Below are 16,118 nucleotides of genomic sequence, written 5' to 3'. Positions count from 1 at the left end.
AGGGTTTACAGAAGGTAATGGTGAAAGACTTCTCTTGAAATATTGTTCCATGAAATGCTTTACTTTTTGAGAAAACCTTAAACAACATCAATTCTCGATAGCGAGAATTACGGATTTATTTTAAACACATGTCATGACACGGCGAAACGTGCGGAAACAAGGGTGGGTTTTCCAGTTATTTTCTCCCGACTCTGATGACCGATAGAGCCTTAAATTTTCACAGGTTTGTTATTTTATATATAAGTTGTGATACACGAAGTGTGGTACTTGGACAATACTGTTTACCGAAAGTGTATAATGGCTTTAAACCATTTTCTGTGTTCAATGATTCATACAAAACATACTCCAATAATTAATAATCTTTAACAAACGGGTTTTTAATTTATTCACAATGTGCGGTTAAACGCCCCTCGTTATCATAATAATAAGTGGTTTCTCTGTATGATACGTCACCAATATAATAGTTTCCGTAGGGTGTGGGTGGGGACCGTGAGCTCACGTAGACCTTTTCGCAAATACTGGGGCGCGCGCGTAAAGCTTGGAATTAGGTGCATTGTGGTCTAGGTGGTATCCAAATTTGATCCATATCTATCCCACAATGCACCTCATTCAATAGTCTGCGCTTGCGCATTGGTATTTGCGAAAAGGTCTTTGCAGCACACGCATCCATTCAAAATTAAACAATTCAAACGGAAACTTCAGTGCCTTAAAGGGTGTATGTACTTTTTGTAGGACAACACAATGTCCTGACAGATTTACACTAAACTATACATAGTTTGAAGATAATGATCGAAGAAAGATTTCCTGAAAATGTTACGTGCTTAGGTGCTGTACTTTTGGGGAAATGAGTAAAACAAGGTAATGAAAATAATTTTGGTCTCTTGAGACCAAAATTATTTGAAGAATTTACAAACGCATTTTCATGACATTGTTTTACTCATTTCTCAAAAACTACAGCACCTCAGTAAGTAATGGTTGAAGGGAAGCTTTTTACTATCATTTTCTTCAAACCCTGTTAGTTTAATGTTTATCTATGAACATTTACAAAAAGTACCCAAATCCTTTAAGATCTCTCAAAATCTTGCAGTTTGGCATTACTCCTATTAGTTGTTATGCACAAAACATCTACAAGGTGTTGTGATTGTAAGCAGTGATTAAACAACTTAAGTTTGCCTGATGTGAAAATACAACAAACGGAACAAAGGTCCGCCATCTTGGAGTCCTTGAGATGTTTTTTTTTTTTAATTTTGACTTAAATTTGATAAAAAGGCTGGACTTATCCCTAATGATTTCATAATCGAAGATCTAGTTTGGAATCTCCTGTTTCCTTCGAGAGCAAACATTTATCAATAATTTAGACATATAAACTACGTTTTTGACGTTTTTGTCTCATGCAGACACAAACGAAAATAGTCTGAGAATTACAAGGGCAACGACCGACAGTTATATGGAAACACAGCACCCATTGTTAACATTACGGTTAGGCTTTGATATACGGGCAGACAGCTGATACTACTGGTTACCGAATCGCGCATTTTGTGATATTATATTGTGGTACTTATCACGGATACTTTAGCTCCCAAAGTACGCGTAACATTATGTGTTTAGCAAAAATAGCCCGGCTCTTCAAAACTGGGATTGGATATGCCAGTGTAAAACCTTGCCCCATATATCCAAAGACTGGTCTTTCGGTCAGTTAAACTCTAAATTTGCTTTTGTTTAGTGGCCGAATTTGGGAACATCAAGTGGACCAAAATTATCTCCCTTATCGAAGCTATTTGTATAACGAGATACCACTAGATTGGTTAAGTAAGGTTAATTAGTCTAAGTTAGTGAAGTATGACCTTTTGATCTTTACTCCAAAAAGATAGTGGCTTGATACGAAGCTTAAATCCTGGCGATGAGACTGGATGATTATTATGAATTACATCGAACACAATGATGGGGTTGAAATCCAGAATGAAAATGATTCTTGCTGTCGGTTTCTTATTAATGGTGAGTTTGACTATGGTGGTTCTGAGTTAAAGACACTGGACACTATTGGTAATTGTCAAAGACCAGTCTTTACACTTAGTGATCTCAACATATGTATAAAATAACAAACCTGTGAAAATTTGAGCTCAATCGGTCGTCGGAGTTGCGAGATAACTATGTAGGAAAAAACACCCTTGTCACACGAAGTTGTGTACTTATAGATGCTTGATTTCGAGACCTCACCACTGAACTTGAGGTCTCAAAATCAAAATTCGTGGAAAATTACTTCTTTCTCGAAAACTATGTCACTTCAGAGGGAGTCGTTTCTCACAATGTTTTATACTATCAACCTCTCCCCATTGTTACCAAGTACGGTTTTATGCTAATAATTATTTTGAGTAATTACCAATAGTGTCAACTGCCTTTAAGGTGGAGGGTGGAAGCTAGGGTAAAACTTGTTGCTGAAGTAGGTTTTCCTGTTCGACCTCTTCAGATTTTTGATTAACCATCACTAACACAAACTGTGCGCTGGATGGTCTTGATAGCTTTTATTAGTCGAATGCGGGTTCTGCGGGCAGTGTTATTACTTTGCATGGCAGAGCTGGGCCCAATTTCATAAAGCTGCCTAAGCACAAAAAACCGGCTTAATAAAATCCGATTTCCAGCTAAGACCCCACTCAATTGTTATGCTAAGTAAACAACAGCTAAATACCAGTCACAAGTAGTGTATATGGCATGAACTTTTAGCCAGTAACACGTGTAAAATAAGCGAGCTATATCGTGCTTAGGCAAGTTTTTTGCTTAAGCAGCTCTATGAAATTGGCCCCTGTTTAGAAGACCACGTTTTACGATTTCATTCACTGAAAGAAAAGAAAACAAAACACTCAAAAGCACGTTCGTCCTATCTTATCAATTTAATAGAAAGAAACTTTCATCGGGGATAAAGAATATTAATTTGTGAATAGCACTGTTTACCCAGTACTTTCCCAAGCCCTGTGAAAAACAAAATCACAGGCATACTCGAGTGGAATTCGAACCCACGACCTTTTATTTCATCAAATTCTACATTACGTTGACAATGAATCTATGATTGCATGTCAATATACGGGGATAAGTAAAGTTTTGTTTTGAACAAAGGCTATTTACCTTTTAAGTTTATTGTGGCAAAGAGTCCACTGTTCGGTTTGGTTGACATACACACCCAAACCCATATAGACCTTTTTATTGTTGATAAACAATAGACGAATGTTAGCAAAAAATTCAATCGTTTTAACAGATGTTTTGTCCAAATGTAATAATTTGCAAGCTTTCAATTAAAGCCAGTGGACACTATTGGTAGTTGTCAAAGACCAGTCTTCTCACTTACTGTATCTCAACATATGCATAAAATAACAAACCTGTGGAAATTTGAGCTCGATTGGTCGTTGGAGTTGCTAGATAAATGAAAGAAAAAAACATCTTTGTCACACGAAGTTGTGTGCTTTCAGATGCTTGATTTCGGGACCCCAAATTCTAAACTTGAGGTCTCGAAATCAAATTCGTGGAAAATAACTTCTTTCTCGAAAACTACTCCACTTCAGAGGGAGCCGTTTCTCACAATGTTTTATACTACCAGCCTCTCCCCATTACTCATTACCAAGTAAGGTTTTATGCTAATAATTATTTTGAGTAATTACCAATAGTGTCCACTGCCTTTAAAGACAGTGGACACTATTGGTAATTGTCAAAGACCAGTCTTCTCACTTGGTGGATCTCAACATATGCATAAAAACAAACCTGTGAAAATTTCAGCTAAATCGGTCGTCGAAGTTGTGAAATAGGCTAATTGACAGAAAAAACACCCTTGTTACACGACGTTGTGTGCTTTCAGATGGTTGATTTCGAAACCTTAAAATTCCAAATTTGAAGACTCGCAATCAAATTCGTGGAAAATTACTTCTCTCTCGATAACTACGTCACTGCAGAGGGAGCTGTTTCAGCTCCCCTGTAGTTGTAACCAAGTAAGTTTTGTGCTAACAATTATTTACCAAAAGAGTCCACTGCCTTTATATAAAATATCTCAAATGATTGGTTGCTTTGTATCCAAGAAATTCAACATCCTTTTTGAATAGTTGTGTGACATTGTTACAAACTGTCGCCATCTATTTTTGTTTTGCATTATGGCTATCCATATGTTTCCAACCTCGGTTGACAAATGTGACGTTGCAATAAAAAGGTCTATAATTTGACCACAATTTCCCTCAGAATTACTTATATTTTTCGGGTAGCCATAAAACAAATCGTAGATCCATGTGATATGTTAATTTATGTTGTCTTCACGAAATTTTGTTATGAAAACGTTCTGTGATTGATAATAAACGTGACCGAAATGTTTAACATCCCGACAGGTGGAAGGTTTAGCATGCACGGTGACTGAGGTCGATATTAGATGTAAAGGCATCAGTCGTCAGGTCGGATGTACTGAGGTAGGCTGCTGTTCTCGCTCAACAAGAAAATAATGTACTGAATCAAAACTGATTAAAAATGACATTCATTTAAAGAGTGATCAAACGTATACCTTCCATTGAAATCGTATTGTACGATGTTTTATTGAATGTCTCTTTAGACACTGACAAAAACTATTGGTAAATTGTCAAAGACCAGTCTTCTCACTTGGCGTATTTCAACATTTGAAATCAAATTCGTAGAGCATTTTCTTTTCCGAGAACTACGTTACTTCGGAGGGAGCCCTTTCTCACAATGTGTTATAGGCCTATAACGATATTATTTTGAATTATAACAAAAGGGGAATCGCTGATAAATATTGTATTTATGTCCTATACGTTATTATATGAAAAGATCGGCACAGCAGTGGCACATCATCCCATTACCTACATACCGTACTTTCGAATTTATTTGTTTTTATAATGTGCCTTTATACTATAGTCCTATTCCTGTTGTTCATTCCTGTTTGATATGTTTTTTTTACAATTTTATTTAATGTTTATTCAGTTCTTTTTAAACGAGGACACATTGTTTTAGAAACCGTTTTTTTGAATACTACTAAAGCATGCGGTTTCTTTTATTTATACCAGTGCTCTACAGAAGGCCATTGCTTGCCCGGCAGAGTACCAGTTGATCCCTGGTTATCGTTCGCCACCAAAACCCAGCGGGAACTACAGGTAAAATACGCGAGGGTAGTCGCAGAAGGGTCTGGTTTCAAGTTTTTTAAACGCAAAATGGCAGTTTAAAAAGAAGCAATACGCAGTAGTAATATGAGAAATAAACAAATTAATAAAAATGATCGAATTTTGATATTGTTGAATTAATAATATTAATTTTACACATTCCTTCCCCAGATTGATGAACAATGGAACAGACTCCAAATGCTCGATGTAAGTACATGCCTTGGCTTGTGCAAAAAAACAAAAAACTAATAAACCTTCCATCTACTCATTGTAAATCTGCTGCCACCAAGCGTCCCCAACAGTGTCCCGGTGGTATTCGAGGTTTTACAGAATCCCATTGGTATTTCTGTAAGGCTGGGAGGGGGGGGGGGGGCTTCCATATGACACCCGGTCTAGGGTTCGAATGCTAACCGAGTTGTTAGTATGTCCCTGTGGATTTTGTCCCCAAAGGACATGGGGAGCGCACTGAGTATACAAAGTGCTCATCACCCCGACGCTTTTATGACTTGTCATTGCACTTGGAACTTTACCTTCTTTGTTTTACTCCATAGGCTCACAACGCTTACAATGCAAGAGCATACGGGTACGGATACGGAGGTAAGACAGTGGGACGACCGCCACCAACTGCAATGGCTGCCAATACACATGTTTCAGACAGGCTCGCCAGAGTCGCGCCGAACCAAATAGATTCGGAGCGACTCTAGGTCGACTTAAACATTTTAGTTTCAGCAAGTCAGTTTCCCTTGTGGTTCATTATTTTGATATTTAACAATTGTTTGTCTCGAATCTGCTTTGATGTATCTAGGGCATCGTTTATTAGGGTATATGTACTTTTTGTAGGACAAAAAACACAATGTCCACAGTTTGAAGATAATGATAGTAGAAAGCTTCCCTGACAATATTACTTGCTGAGGTGTATTTTGAAAAATAAAAATGAGTAAAATAATGTCATGAAAACGTATTTTCATGACATTGTTTTACTCATTTCTCAAACATGCAGCACCTCAGCAGCTAATATTTTAAGGTAGACTTTTTACTATCATTATATTCAAACTGTGTAAGTTTAATGTAAATCTGTGGACATTGTGTTTTGTGTTACAAAAAGTACCCAAATCCTTGAAAGCAAGTGTTTCAGTAATTTTGTAGGCTAATACCTTTGACGATAATGATTTTCAAAAGATGAGTTGTAGTTGGTTCTTAAATTTCTCATCGTTTGTTGTTACTATGATTGTGTTGTTCATTATTTTGACAGTTAACGATACGTGCAACTGGCCCCCACCGTATGAGAATAATTGGTGTGTTGCTTTGGCCAATCAAGTACTGAGTTTCACTGATCTACTCAACATGGGTATCCGGTCCCTGGAGATCGATAACTGGTGGTGTGAAGATGGAGCGGTAATCAATCAATCAATCTGTCAAATAATCGATCAACTTATCAATCAATAATAAATCAAACGAACAATGAAAACGCCGCGGCGATGACCAAAATGAAAAAAAAAATCTGAATTCCCACACCGGGAATCGAACCCGGGCCATGGCGGTGAGAGCGCCGGATCCTAACCACTAGACCATATGGGATGCTCATGATAGAATCGAAATATTGGTTTATTACAGTAAAAGGACGCGTTTAAACACTGCCTGCAGTCAGACCTTGAGCCCGGTTGAGACCATGCCTTAGATCTTCATTTTCATCACTCATACTCTATGTTCGCAAATCTCGCCTGGCAAGCTACGGAGACCGTGCTATTTATTTTCAGCTGCGCACCGCATTTCTGGGATTCCTTGCTAGACGAGTTGAGGGACACACCTGATCTATCAACATTCAAACGCAACCTCAACACTCATCTGTTCAATCTGTCAGCAGAACTTGCTTGCAGCCGGCGCTGTTGAATGGTTTCCAGACACTATGCGCCTCATAAATTTGATGTTATGATTATCGTTATAGATGCGGATGGCCCATTTATCAGATGAGGCTGCCATTGGCTGTTTACCATACCATAGACTGTACGCAGACGGCATCAAGGAGATCGCTGATTGGCTGAATTCACCAGACAATGAGCAGGAGATGGTGCGCATCTACCTCAATGTAAGCCAATGATTAAAGGGTGACTTCATTGTCGCCTCAATACGTATAGAGGCGTGCCGTTGTGGCAGGAGAAATGTCCCACGGAGACCCTGTCCCCCCCATAGGGCGACATGTGTACAAACTACTTCTGAGCGCCCTCCATTGACAAATCCTCCTTTAGCCCAAGTTAATTTACAATATGGAGGTCAGAATCTCCGGCGGACATCCCCGACGGCGCTCGATCTACCAACCGAGCTAAGCTATTAGTCAATATCTTTGTTCGGGTGCTAAAGTCAGAAGCCATACAACCGCTAGCTGTGGTGTAGTCAGGGATCACACCCAAGTTTTACGATAACACATGGGAAGCGACCGGCAGCCAAGGCCCTTAAAAAGGTGTGACACTGTTTTTATCCCGTTGAATGGGTTCTGACTGCCACACCCGAGGAAGGAGACCGCCAACAGGGCTAGAAAGTTGTGTTAAACCACTTTGAAAACGGTATAAAACACTCTGACATCATGTTTAAAGGCATGTTAGTAATAGTCGAAATATCAGCATAAAACCTCACCTGGTAACGAGTAATAGGGAGAGGTCGGTAGTATAAAACATTGTGAGAAACGGCTCCCTCTGAAGTGGAGTAGTTTTCGAGAAAGAAGTAATTTTCCACGAATTTGATTTCGAGACCTCAGGTTTAGGATTTGAGGTAATGAAATCAAGCATCTGAATGCACACAACTTCTCAAGGGTGTTTTTTCTTTCATTATTATCTCACAACTTCGACGATCAATTGAACTCAAATTTTCACAGGTTTGTTATTTTATGCATATGTTGAAATACACCAAGTGAGGAGACTGGTCTTTGACAACTACTAATAGTGTCCAATGCTTAAAATAAGAAAGAGTAAGTTACATGTTTGCCCTAAATAAAGGCCTACACCCAAAGGAAGTTATGGGTACTTGCTCTATCTTTTGTCAACATTTACTCGTGCTTGGGCCTTTTTGTGTATTATAGGAGAAGTTCAGCCAGGGGCACGATGAGGAAGTAAACAGTCCCCTGGAGCAGTACCTGGGAAAGAGGATGCTTACTCCAGCAGAGCTCAAAGAGGATTACGGAGGAGTGTGGCCCACTGTGAGACAAATGAGACAGGTATTATGATCGCACACTGAATAGCCCTTTTCACACGACAGCAATTTATCAAGGGTCCCTGTAGAATTCACATGGTTGCGAAACTAAATTTTAATCATTCCTAACTTATTAACCAAACAAAATGAAGTTCACACACTGGGAATCGAACCCGGTGTGGCGGTTTCAGTTATCCGTCGTGTTCAGTTTTCCGGGTGACGTAGTCGGACATATCAACATGTTGTTCGACCGGTTTTAGCTTTCCGGCGTGTTCAGTTTTCCGGGTGACCTGTCAGATACCGCCGCGAGTACCCTGGCGAGTACTGTAGTTCTCTCAGCAGTGACCCCAAATTGTTTATATTACGATTCTTTTCTGTGTAGTCACATAATCTCTTGCCCCATCTTTACATGTATTCATGGGTACAACTTTAGGCAGGTCACACTCTGCTTGCATAAAAAAAAAACTCATACGATCCACGCGTTTGCCGCTAGTTGTACTCGACTCGTGGACGCCGCCATGACAGCTACCGGAGGGTAATGGATGACTCAATACGGCACTAAAAATGGACTACTTTCGCTTGCTGTGCGCAGGCATCGCATGACGTAATGCTACCGTATTTGGTCATTCGGAAAACTGAACACAGCGGAAAGTTGAAACCGCCACACCGGGCCAGCGGTGAGAGCAAATGGGACTACATGCTCATACTTGTAGTCAATTTAATTGACCAATCAGCTTTTACTAACTGGGATTGTTTAAATAACGCAGAACTTAATAACGAAGCAAAATAAAATTAGATGTTCTATGCATTACAGTATATTTATAACCAAATTGAACTGCTAGCATCTTCAATGATGTACCCAACCTTGTGAGTCTGTTTCAAATTGTTGTTCAAACTAACTGTTTAACTATCTTCATCTTGGTCGGTTAGCTCAGTCGGTAGAGCGTCGTGCTGATAACGCGAAGGTCGTGGGTTCAAACCCCACATTGACCAATACACATTTTGGTATCGTATTATCAAGAAGGAACAAAATCGTATTTTTTTTCGCATTTCAAAATGTTAATTTGTAAAAGAATGCCATAAATAATGAAAGCACTATGAAAACATTCCGATGAACTTCACCACCAATAAACTATACAGGCATTACAAAACAGTTGATATCATTGCTTTTCGCTCTGAATATTTAGGCGGGCAAGAATGTGGTTATGGCGTCTGGGTCGACAGCAGGTTCTGGTGAACTTTACACCCACGGTGGAGTCTTCATTCATCACATATACTGGGAAGATATCAAAGTAAACCAAGTAAGTGAAAACAAGCCCGGAGATACCGGGTTGTTTAGTCTTGACTCAAGTCCCAATCCCGTGCCATCGCCAGAAAACGAATGTTTTGTGTGATGCTTTGCATTCCCTTAACCTGTTCCGCACGCGGGGCCACAGTTTGACGGCGAGCTCGCGCTGATGTACGGGTTTAATTGTTTGCTTGTAGTGTAGTTGGCGCGATATGCTGAAGGACCTCTCACACGAGAACGGGGACTTGAATCAAGTCTAAGGGTTGTTTGGCTTCGGAAGTATGAGACCCACTACTTTTACAATGCACCGATGGAATAGTGCTGTGGCGCATTATGTACAGGGTTAGTTTACGTGCGTTTACACAACACACGGGACCTACGGCTGTACGTCCCATCCGAAGGACGAAACAATTAGGGCTAAATGTTGATTTCGTTACTTTTGCAGTTCAGTAATTACCCTTCGTGCGGAACTAAGAACGCAACCAACATGATTCGGTACTATAGTGACGGAACACACTATGGGTAAGTCATTTGAGAGATTGTAACAAGGGGAGGTATGACGCCGTTCCTAAAGTTAATCTGCCTCCATCAATAACACTTTACTTCTGTGGAGTTAAACTTATAATTGAATTATGTAAGGGTGAGACTATTGGTAATTACTTGCACTATAGTTTTAAAGGCAGTGGACACTATTGGTAATTGTCAAAGACTAGCCTTCACAGTTGGTGTATCTCAACATATGCATAACAAAACAAATCTGTGAAAATTTGAGCTCAATCGGTCATCGAACTTGCGAGATAATTATGAAAGAAAAAACCACCCTTGTCACACGAAGTTATGTGCGTTTAGATGGTTGATTTCGAGACCTCAAGTTCTAAACCTGAGGTCTCGAAATCCAATTCGTGGAAAATTACTTCTTTCCCGAAAACTATGGCACTTAAGAGGGAGCCGTTTCTCACAATGTTTTATACTATCAACCTCTCCCCATTACTCGTCACCAAGAAAGGTTTTATGCTAAAAATATTTTGAGTAATTACCAATAGTGTCCACTGCCTTTAACTAGAACATGAATAACATGAAGACTTCCCACACCAGGAATCGAGACCGGGCCACGAGAGCGACGATTACATGCTCTGAATGGTTAGTCAATTTATTTAAAGGCACCTGGAAATATATTTTTTTCCTTCAAACATTAGAGTATAATATGTTCCTGAACAATAAACTAATTTTTTGAGTAATTGTTTTTGACGATTTATATGTTTAACAAATTAAATAAAGTTGTGTGGGGGTGACTCCGCCTACCCCTTTTGTGACGTCAATCGAGGAAGACTTTGCCTCGATCGAACATCGAACACACGTACGTGCAAGTACATTCAAGTCCTGGACGTGAGTTTGTACGTTTGAAAAAGTTGTTTTCTTGCATTTTTCCGGCAATGTCAGCCAGGTGTATTGCTGCTGGATGCAGCAAAACAACTAAAGATGGTGTCAGTTTGCCAAGTTTTGCGGTCCGACGTCTTTTCCAGCGCTGTGCGGCAAACACTTCGAGCCGTCGTGCTTCGAGAATCCGGAATACACTACACATTTTGACATGAAGAGAAAAGTTCTTTTCTAAAACATGACGCTATCCCAATAATTTTTCCAGCTAGTGGGGAAGTCGAAGAAGGTACCTGAAAAACGTAACGAACCTAAAGGAGCATTTGCCTAACGTGAAAAAAATCAGGTATTGTTTCAACTTTAAGGGCATGTTTTTAGCTTGCGCCAAGCGTCACTATTATGCTCTGTTGGCATTGCATGCGATTCATCGCGCCTCGATTGACGTCACGAACAGCGCCCTCTCGGGTCGGGCTTTTTTCCAATTTATAAATAACATGGAAACTAATTTATGTAAACCTTAGTTAGTTGTTTATTCATATTCCACTCATCAATACACATATTTTAGTGACAAAAGCTTTATTTTGACAAAATACCACTTCCAGGTGACTTTAACAATATATTGTTGTCAACTACATTTTGAAAAGAGGAAGATTGTATTACTTATTTTGCAAGCAAAGTGAAATCGAATCGAACCGCGGCAACGGCGGTGAGAGTGCCGGATCCTAACCACTAGACTATATGGGATTACATGCTCTTACTTGTGATTCAATTTATTTAACAATACATTTTTGTTACCTACTTAAGATTAAAGAATGTATTACTTTAAATCAGGCAAAATGAAATTCCCACACCGGGAATCGAACCCGGGCCACGGCGGTGAGAGCGCCGGATCCTAACCACTAGACCATATGGGATACCATGCTCTTACGTGTTAATCAATTTATTTCAAAATAGATTTTGTTAAACTACATAAAATAAAGGAATTTATTACTTTAAATTAGGCAAAAAGAAATTCCCACACCGCGAATCGAACCCGGGCCACGGCGGTGAACTCGCCGGATCCTAACCACTATACCATATGGGATTACTTGCTCTTACTTGTTATTACGGCAATGCTCTTCTCTACAGTCTTCCTAACAACCAGATTTCCCGACTTCAACGGCTCCAAAATACTGCTGCCCGCATTGTGACACTGTCTAGAAAATCCTGTTCTATCACCCCCATTCTGAAACAACTACACTTGCTCCCTATCTCTCAACGAATCATCTTCAAGCTGATGCTCATTGTCCACAAAGCTCTAAATGACAAGGCTCCCCAATATATTTCTGAACTGCTTCAAGTTTACACTTCATCAAGGAATCTTCGATCAAGTTCCATGCTTCTCCTCATTGAACCCAAGTCTCGACACTCATAGGGTGACAGGTCTTTTTCTTCAGCCGCACCACGCATCTGGAACTCTCTACCACTTAATCTTCGATCTTGTGTTTGTGCCGCAAAATTCAAGTCTCTTCTCAAAACTTATCTTATGTCACAGGTTTTCAATGACTCATTTTGTTGTGTCTGTTTTTCTTTGTGTTGTGTATTGTTTTTGTTTTGTTTTTGGTTTTACTGCGTCTTGAACACCCAGCAGGGTGGATATGTGCGAATTACAAGTCTTATTATTATTATTATTCAATTTTTTTAACAATACATTTCTGTTAACTACATAAAATAAAGGAATTTATTACTTATTATTTTTGTTAAAAAAAAGGGAATTTATTACTTTAAATCAGGCAAAAAGAAATTCCCACACCGGGAATCGAACCCGGTCAACGGCGGTGAAAACGCCGGATCCTAACCACTAGACCATATGGGATTACATGCTCTTACTTGGTATTCAATTTATTTCAAAATGTATTTTTGGGAACTACATAAAATGAAGGAATTTATTACTTATTATTAGGCAAAATAAAATTCCCACACCGGGAATCGAACCCGGGCCACGGCGGTGAAAACGCCGGATCCTAACCAGTAGACCATATGGGATTACATGCTCTTACTTGGTATTCAATTTATTTAAAATAACATTTTTGCTAACTACATAAAATGAAGGAATGTTTAACTTATTATTAGGCAAAATTACATTCCCACACCGGGAATCGAACCCGGGCCACGGCGGTGAGAGCGCCGGATCCTAACCAGTAGACCATATGGGATTACATGCTCTTACTTGGTATTCAATTGATTTAAAATAACATTTTTGCTAACTACATAAAATGAAGGAATGTTTAACTTATTATTAGGCAAAATTACATTCCCACACCGGGAATCGAACCCAGGCCACGGCGGTGAAAACACCGGATCCTAACCACTAGACCATATGGGATTACATACTCTTCCTTTTTATTCAATTTATTTAACAATACATTTTTACATTTTTGTTAACTACATAAAATAAAGGAATTTATTACTTGTTATTAGGCAAAAATAAATTCCCACACCGGGAATCGAACCCGGGCCACGGCGGTGAGAGCGCCGGATCCTAACCACTAGACCATATGGGACTACATGCTCTTAATTTTTATTCAATTTATTTCAAAATATATTTTTGGGAACTACAAAAAATTAAGGAATTTATTACTTATCATTAGGCAAAATGAAATTATCCCACATCGGGAATCGAACCCGGGCCACGGCGCTGAGAACGCCGGATCCTAACCACTAGACCATATGGGATTACATGCTCTTACTTGGTATTCAATTTATTTAAAAATACATTTTGTTAACTACATAAAATGAAGGAATTGTTTACGTATTATTAGGCAAAATGACATTCCCACACCGGGAATCGAACCCGGGCCACGGCGGTGAGAGCGCCGGATCCTAACCACTAGACCATATGGGATTACATGCTCTTACTTGTTAATAAAATTGATTTCAAAATAGATTTTGTTAAACTACATTTTGAAAAAAGGTGTATAACTTATTATGCAAGTAAAATGAAATTCCCACACCGGGAATCGAACCCGGGCCACGGCGGTGAAAACGCCGGATCCTAACCACTAGACCATATGGGATTACATGCTCTTACTTGGTATTCAATTTATTTAAAAATACAAGTTAACTACATAAAATGAAGGAAATTATTACTTATTATTAATAGGCAAAATGAAATTCCCACACCGGGAATCAAACCCGGGCCACGGCGGTGAAAACGCCGGATCCTAACCACTAGACCATATGGGATTACATGCTCTTACTTGTTAATCAATTTGTTTAAAAATAGACTTTTATAAACTACGTTTTGAAAAAAGGTGTATAACTTATTATGCAAGTAAATTTTTGTTAACTACATCGATGAAGGAATTTTTTACTTGTTATTAGGCAAAATGAAATTCCCACACCGGGAATCGAACCCGGGCCACGGCGGTGAAAACGCCGGATCCTAACCACTAGACCATATGGGATTACATGCTTTTACATGTTATTCAATTTATTGAAAAATACATTTTTTTAACTTCATAATTTGTTTTAATATATTACTTTATTATAGTCAAACTGAAATTCCCATATGGGGAATCGAACCCGGGCCACGGCCTAGAGAGCGCCGGATCCTAACCACTAGACCATATGGGATACATGCTCTTACTTGTTAATCAATTTATTTCAAAATACTTTTTTGTTAACTACATAAAATGAAGGAATTTTTAACTTATTATTAGGCAAAATGAAATTCCCACACCGGGAATCGAACCCGGGCCACGGCGGTGAGAGCGCCGGATCCTAACCACTAGACCATATGGGATAACATGCTCTTACTTGTTAATAAAATTGATTTCAAAATAGGTTTTGTTAAACTACATTTTGAAAAAAGGTGTATAACTTATTATGCAAGTAAAATGAAATTCCCACACCGGGAATCGAACCCGGGCCACGGCGGTGAAAACGCCGGATCCTAACCACTAGACCATATGGGATTACATGCTCTTACTTGTTAATCAATTTATTTCAAAATAGATTTTGTTAAACTACATTTTGAAAAAAGGTGTATAACTTATTATGCAAGTAAAATGAAATTCCCACACCGGGAATCGAACCCGGGCCACGGCGGTGAAAACGCCGGATCCTAACCACTAGACCATATGGGATAACATGCTCTTACTTGTTAATAAAATTGACTTCAAAATAGATTTTGTTAAACTACATTTTGAAAAAAGGTGTATAACTTATTATGCAAGTAAAATGAAATTCCCACACCGGGAATCGAACCCGGGCCACGGCGGTGAAAACGCCGTATCCTAACCACTAGACCATATGGGATAACATGCTCTTACTTGTTAATAAAATTGATTTCAAAATAGATTTTGTTAAACTACATTTTTTGAAAAAAGGTGTATAACTTATTATGCAAGTAAAATGAAATTCCCACACCGGGAATCGAACCCGGGCCACGGCGGTGAAAGCGCCGGATCCTAACCACTAGACCATATGGGATTATATGCTCTTACTTGTTATTCAATTTATTTCAAAATAGACTTTTATAAACTACGTTTTGAAAAAAGGTGTATAACTTATTATGCAAGTAAATTTTTGTTAACTACATCGATGAAGGAATTTTTTACTTGTTATTAGGCAAAATGAAATTCCCACACCGGGAATCGAACCCGGGCCACGGCAGTGAAAACGCCGGATCTTAACCACTAGACCATATGGGATTATATGCTCTTACTTGTTATTCAATTTATTTAAACATTTATTTCTGGGAACTACATAAAATGAAGGAATTTATTACTTATTATTAGGCAAAATGAAATTCCCACACCGGGAATCGAACCCGGGCCACGGCAGTGAAAACGCCGGATCTTAACCACTAGACCATATGGGATTATATGCTCTTACTTGTTATTCAATTTATTTAAACATTTATTTCTGGGAACTACATAAAATGAAGGAATTTATTACTTATTATTAGGCAAAATGAAATTCCCACACCGGGAATCGAACCCGGGCCACGGCGGTGAGAGCGCCGGATCCTAACCACTAGACCATATGGGACTACATGCTCTTACTTGTTATTCAATTTATTTAAACATTTATTTCTGGGAACTACATTAAATGAAGGAATGTATTACTTATTATTAGGCAAAATTACA

General features: G+C 38.9%; 21 non-coding genes across 21 annotated transcripts; 1 reads left to right on the top strand and 20 right to left on the bottom strand.

Moving 5' to 3' along the window:
• Nucleotides 1-6,647: 6,647 nt before the first annotated feature.
• Nucleotides 6,648-6,719, bottom strand: Trnae-cuc. The gene has a single exon. It is a non-coding gene; the product is annotated as a tRNA-Glu (tRNA).
• Nucleotides 6,720-9,244: 2,525 nt separating this feature from the next.
• On the top strand, nt 9,245-9,317 carry Trnai-gau. Its single transcript has one exon. It is a non-coding gene; the product is annotated as a tRNA-Ile (tRNA).
• A 2,511-nt stretch (nt 9,318-11,828) lies between these two features.
• Trnae-cuc lies at nt 11,829-11,900 on the bottom strand. The gene has a single exon. It is a non-coding gene; the product is annotated as a tRNA-Glu (tRNA).
• An 869-nt stretch (nt 11,901-12,769) lies between these two features.
• Nucleotides 12,770-12,841, bottom strand: Trnae-uuc. Its single transcript has one exon. It is a non-coding gene; the product is annotated as a tRNA-Glu (tRNA).
• Nucleotides 12,842-12,939: 98 nt separating this feature from the next.
• Nucleotides 12,940-13,011, bottom strand: Trnae-uuc. The gene has a single exon. It is a non-coding gene; the product is annotated as a tRNA-Glu (tRNA).
• Nucleotides 13,012-13,109: 98 nt separating this feature from the next.
• Nucleotides 13,110-13,181, bottom strand: Trnae-cuc. Its single transcript has one exon. It is a non-coding gene; the product is annotated as a tRNA-Glu (tRNA).
• A 98-nt stretch (nt 13,182-13,279) lies between these two features.
• On the bottom strand, nt 13,280-13,351 carry Trnae-uuc. The gene has a single exon. It is a non-coding gene; the product is annotated as a tRNA-Glu (tRNA).
• Nucleotides 13,352-13,457: 106 nt separating this feature from the next.
• Trnae-cuc lies at nt 13,458-13,529 on the bottom strand. The gene has a single exon. It is a non-coding gene; the product is annotated as a tRNA-Glu (tRNA).
• Nucleotides 13,530-13,629: 100 nt separating this feature from the next.
• Nucleotides 13,630-13,701, bottom strand: Trnae-cuc. The gene has a single exon. It is a non-coding gene; the product is annotated as a tRNA-Glu (tRNA).
• Nucleotides 13,702-13,798: 97 nt separating this feature from the next.
• Trnae-cuc lies at nt 13,799-13,870 on the bottom strand. The gene has a single exon. It is a non-coding gene; the product is annotated as a tRNA-Glu (tRNA).
• Nucleotides 13,871-13,970: 100 nt separating this feature from the next.
• Trnae-uuc lies at nt 13,971-14,042 on the bottom strand. Its single transcript has one exon. It is a non-coding gene; the product is annotated as a tRNA-Glu (tRNA).
• A 97-nt stretch (nt 14,043-14,139) lies between these two features.
• Nucleotides 14,140-14,211, bottom strand: Trnae-uuc. Its single transcript has one exon. It is a non-coding gene; the product is annotated as a tRNA-Glu (tRNA).
• A 149-nt stretch (nt 14,212-14,360) lies between these two features.
• On the bottom strand, nt 14,361-14,432 carry Trnae-uuc. The gene has a single exon. It is a non-coding gene; the product is annotated as a tRNA-Glu (tRNA).
• A 266-nt stretch (nt 14,433-14,698) lies between these two features.
• Nucleotides 14,699-14,770, bottom strand: Trnae-cuc. The gene has a single exon. It is a non-coding gene; the product is annotated as a tRNA-Glu (tRNA).
• A 100-nt stretch (nt 14,771-14,870) lies between these two features.
• Trnae-uuc lies at nt 14,871-14,942 on the bottom strand. The gene has a single exon. It is a non-coding gene; the product is annotated as a tRNA-Glu (tRNA).
• A 99-nt stretch (nt 14,943-15,041) lies between these two features.
• Trnae-uuc lies at nt 15,042-15,113 on the bottom strand. Its single transcript has one exon. It is a non-coding gene; the product is annotated as a tRNA-Glu (tRNA).
• Nucleotides 15,114-15,213: 100 nt separating this feature from the next.
• Nucleotides 15,214-15,285, bottom strand: Trnae-uuc. Its single transcript has one exon. It is a non-coding gene; the product is annotated as a tRNA-Glu (tRNA).
• Nucleotides 15,286-15,387: 102 nt separating this feature from the next.
• Trnae-uuc lies at nt 15,388-15,459 on the bottom strand. Its single transcript has one exon. It is a non-coding gene; the product is annotated as a tRNA-Glu (tRNA).
• Nucleotides 15,460-15,608: 149 nt separating this feature from the next.
• Trnae-uuc lies at nt 15,609-15,680 on the bottom strand. The gene has a single exon. It is a non-coding gene; the product is annotated as a tRNA-Glu (tRNA).
• Nucleotides 15,681-15,778: 98 nt separating this feature from the next.
• Trnae-uuc lies at nt 15,779-15,850 on the bottom strand. The gene has a single exon. It is a non-coding gene; the product is annotated as a tRNA-Glu (tRNA).
• Nucleotides 15,851-15,948: 98 nt separating this feature from the next.
• Nucleotides 15,949-16,020, bottom strand: Trnae-cuc. Its single transcript has one exon. It is a non-coding gene; the product is annotated as a tRNA-Glu (tRNA).
• Between the last annotated feature and the right edge of the window lie 98 nt (nt 16,021-16,118).

The sequence above is a fragment of the Asterias rubens genome, unplaced genomic scaffold (assembly GCF_902459465.1).
Source record: "Asterias rubens unplaced genomic scaffold, eAstRub1.3, whole genome shotgun sequence".
Taxonomy (NCBI): Eukaryota; Metazoa; Echinodermata; class Asteroidea; order Forcipulatida; family Asteriidae; genus Asterias; species Asterias rubens.
The sequence above is the reverse complement of the archived record's forward strand: the minus strand, read 5'-3'. Positions and strand labels throughout refer to the sequence as shown.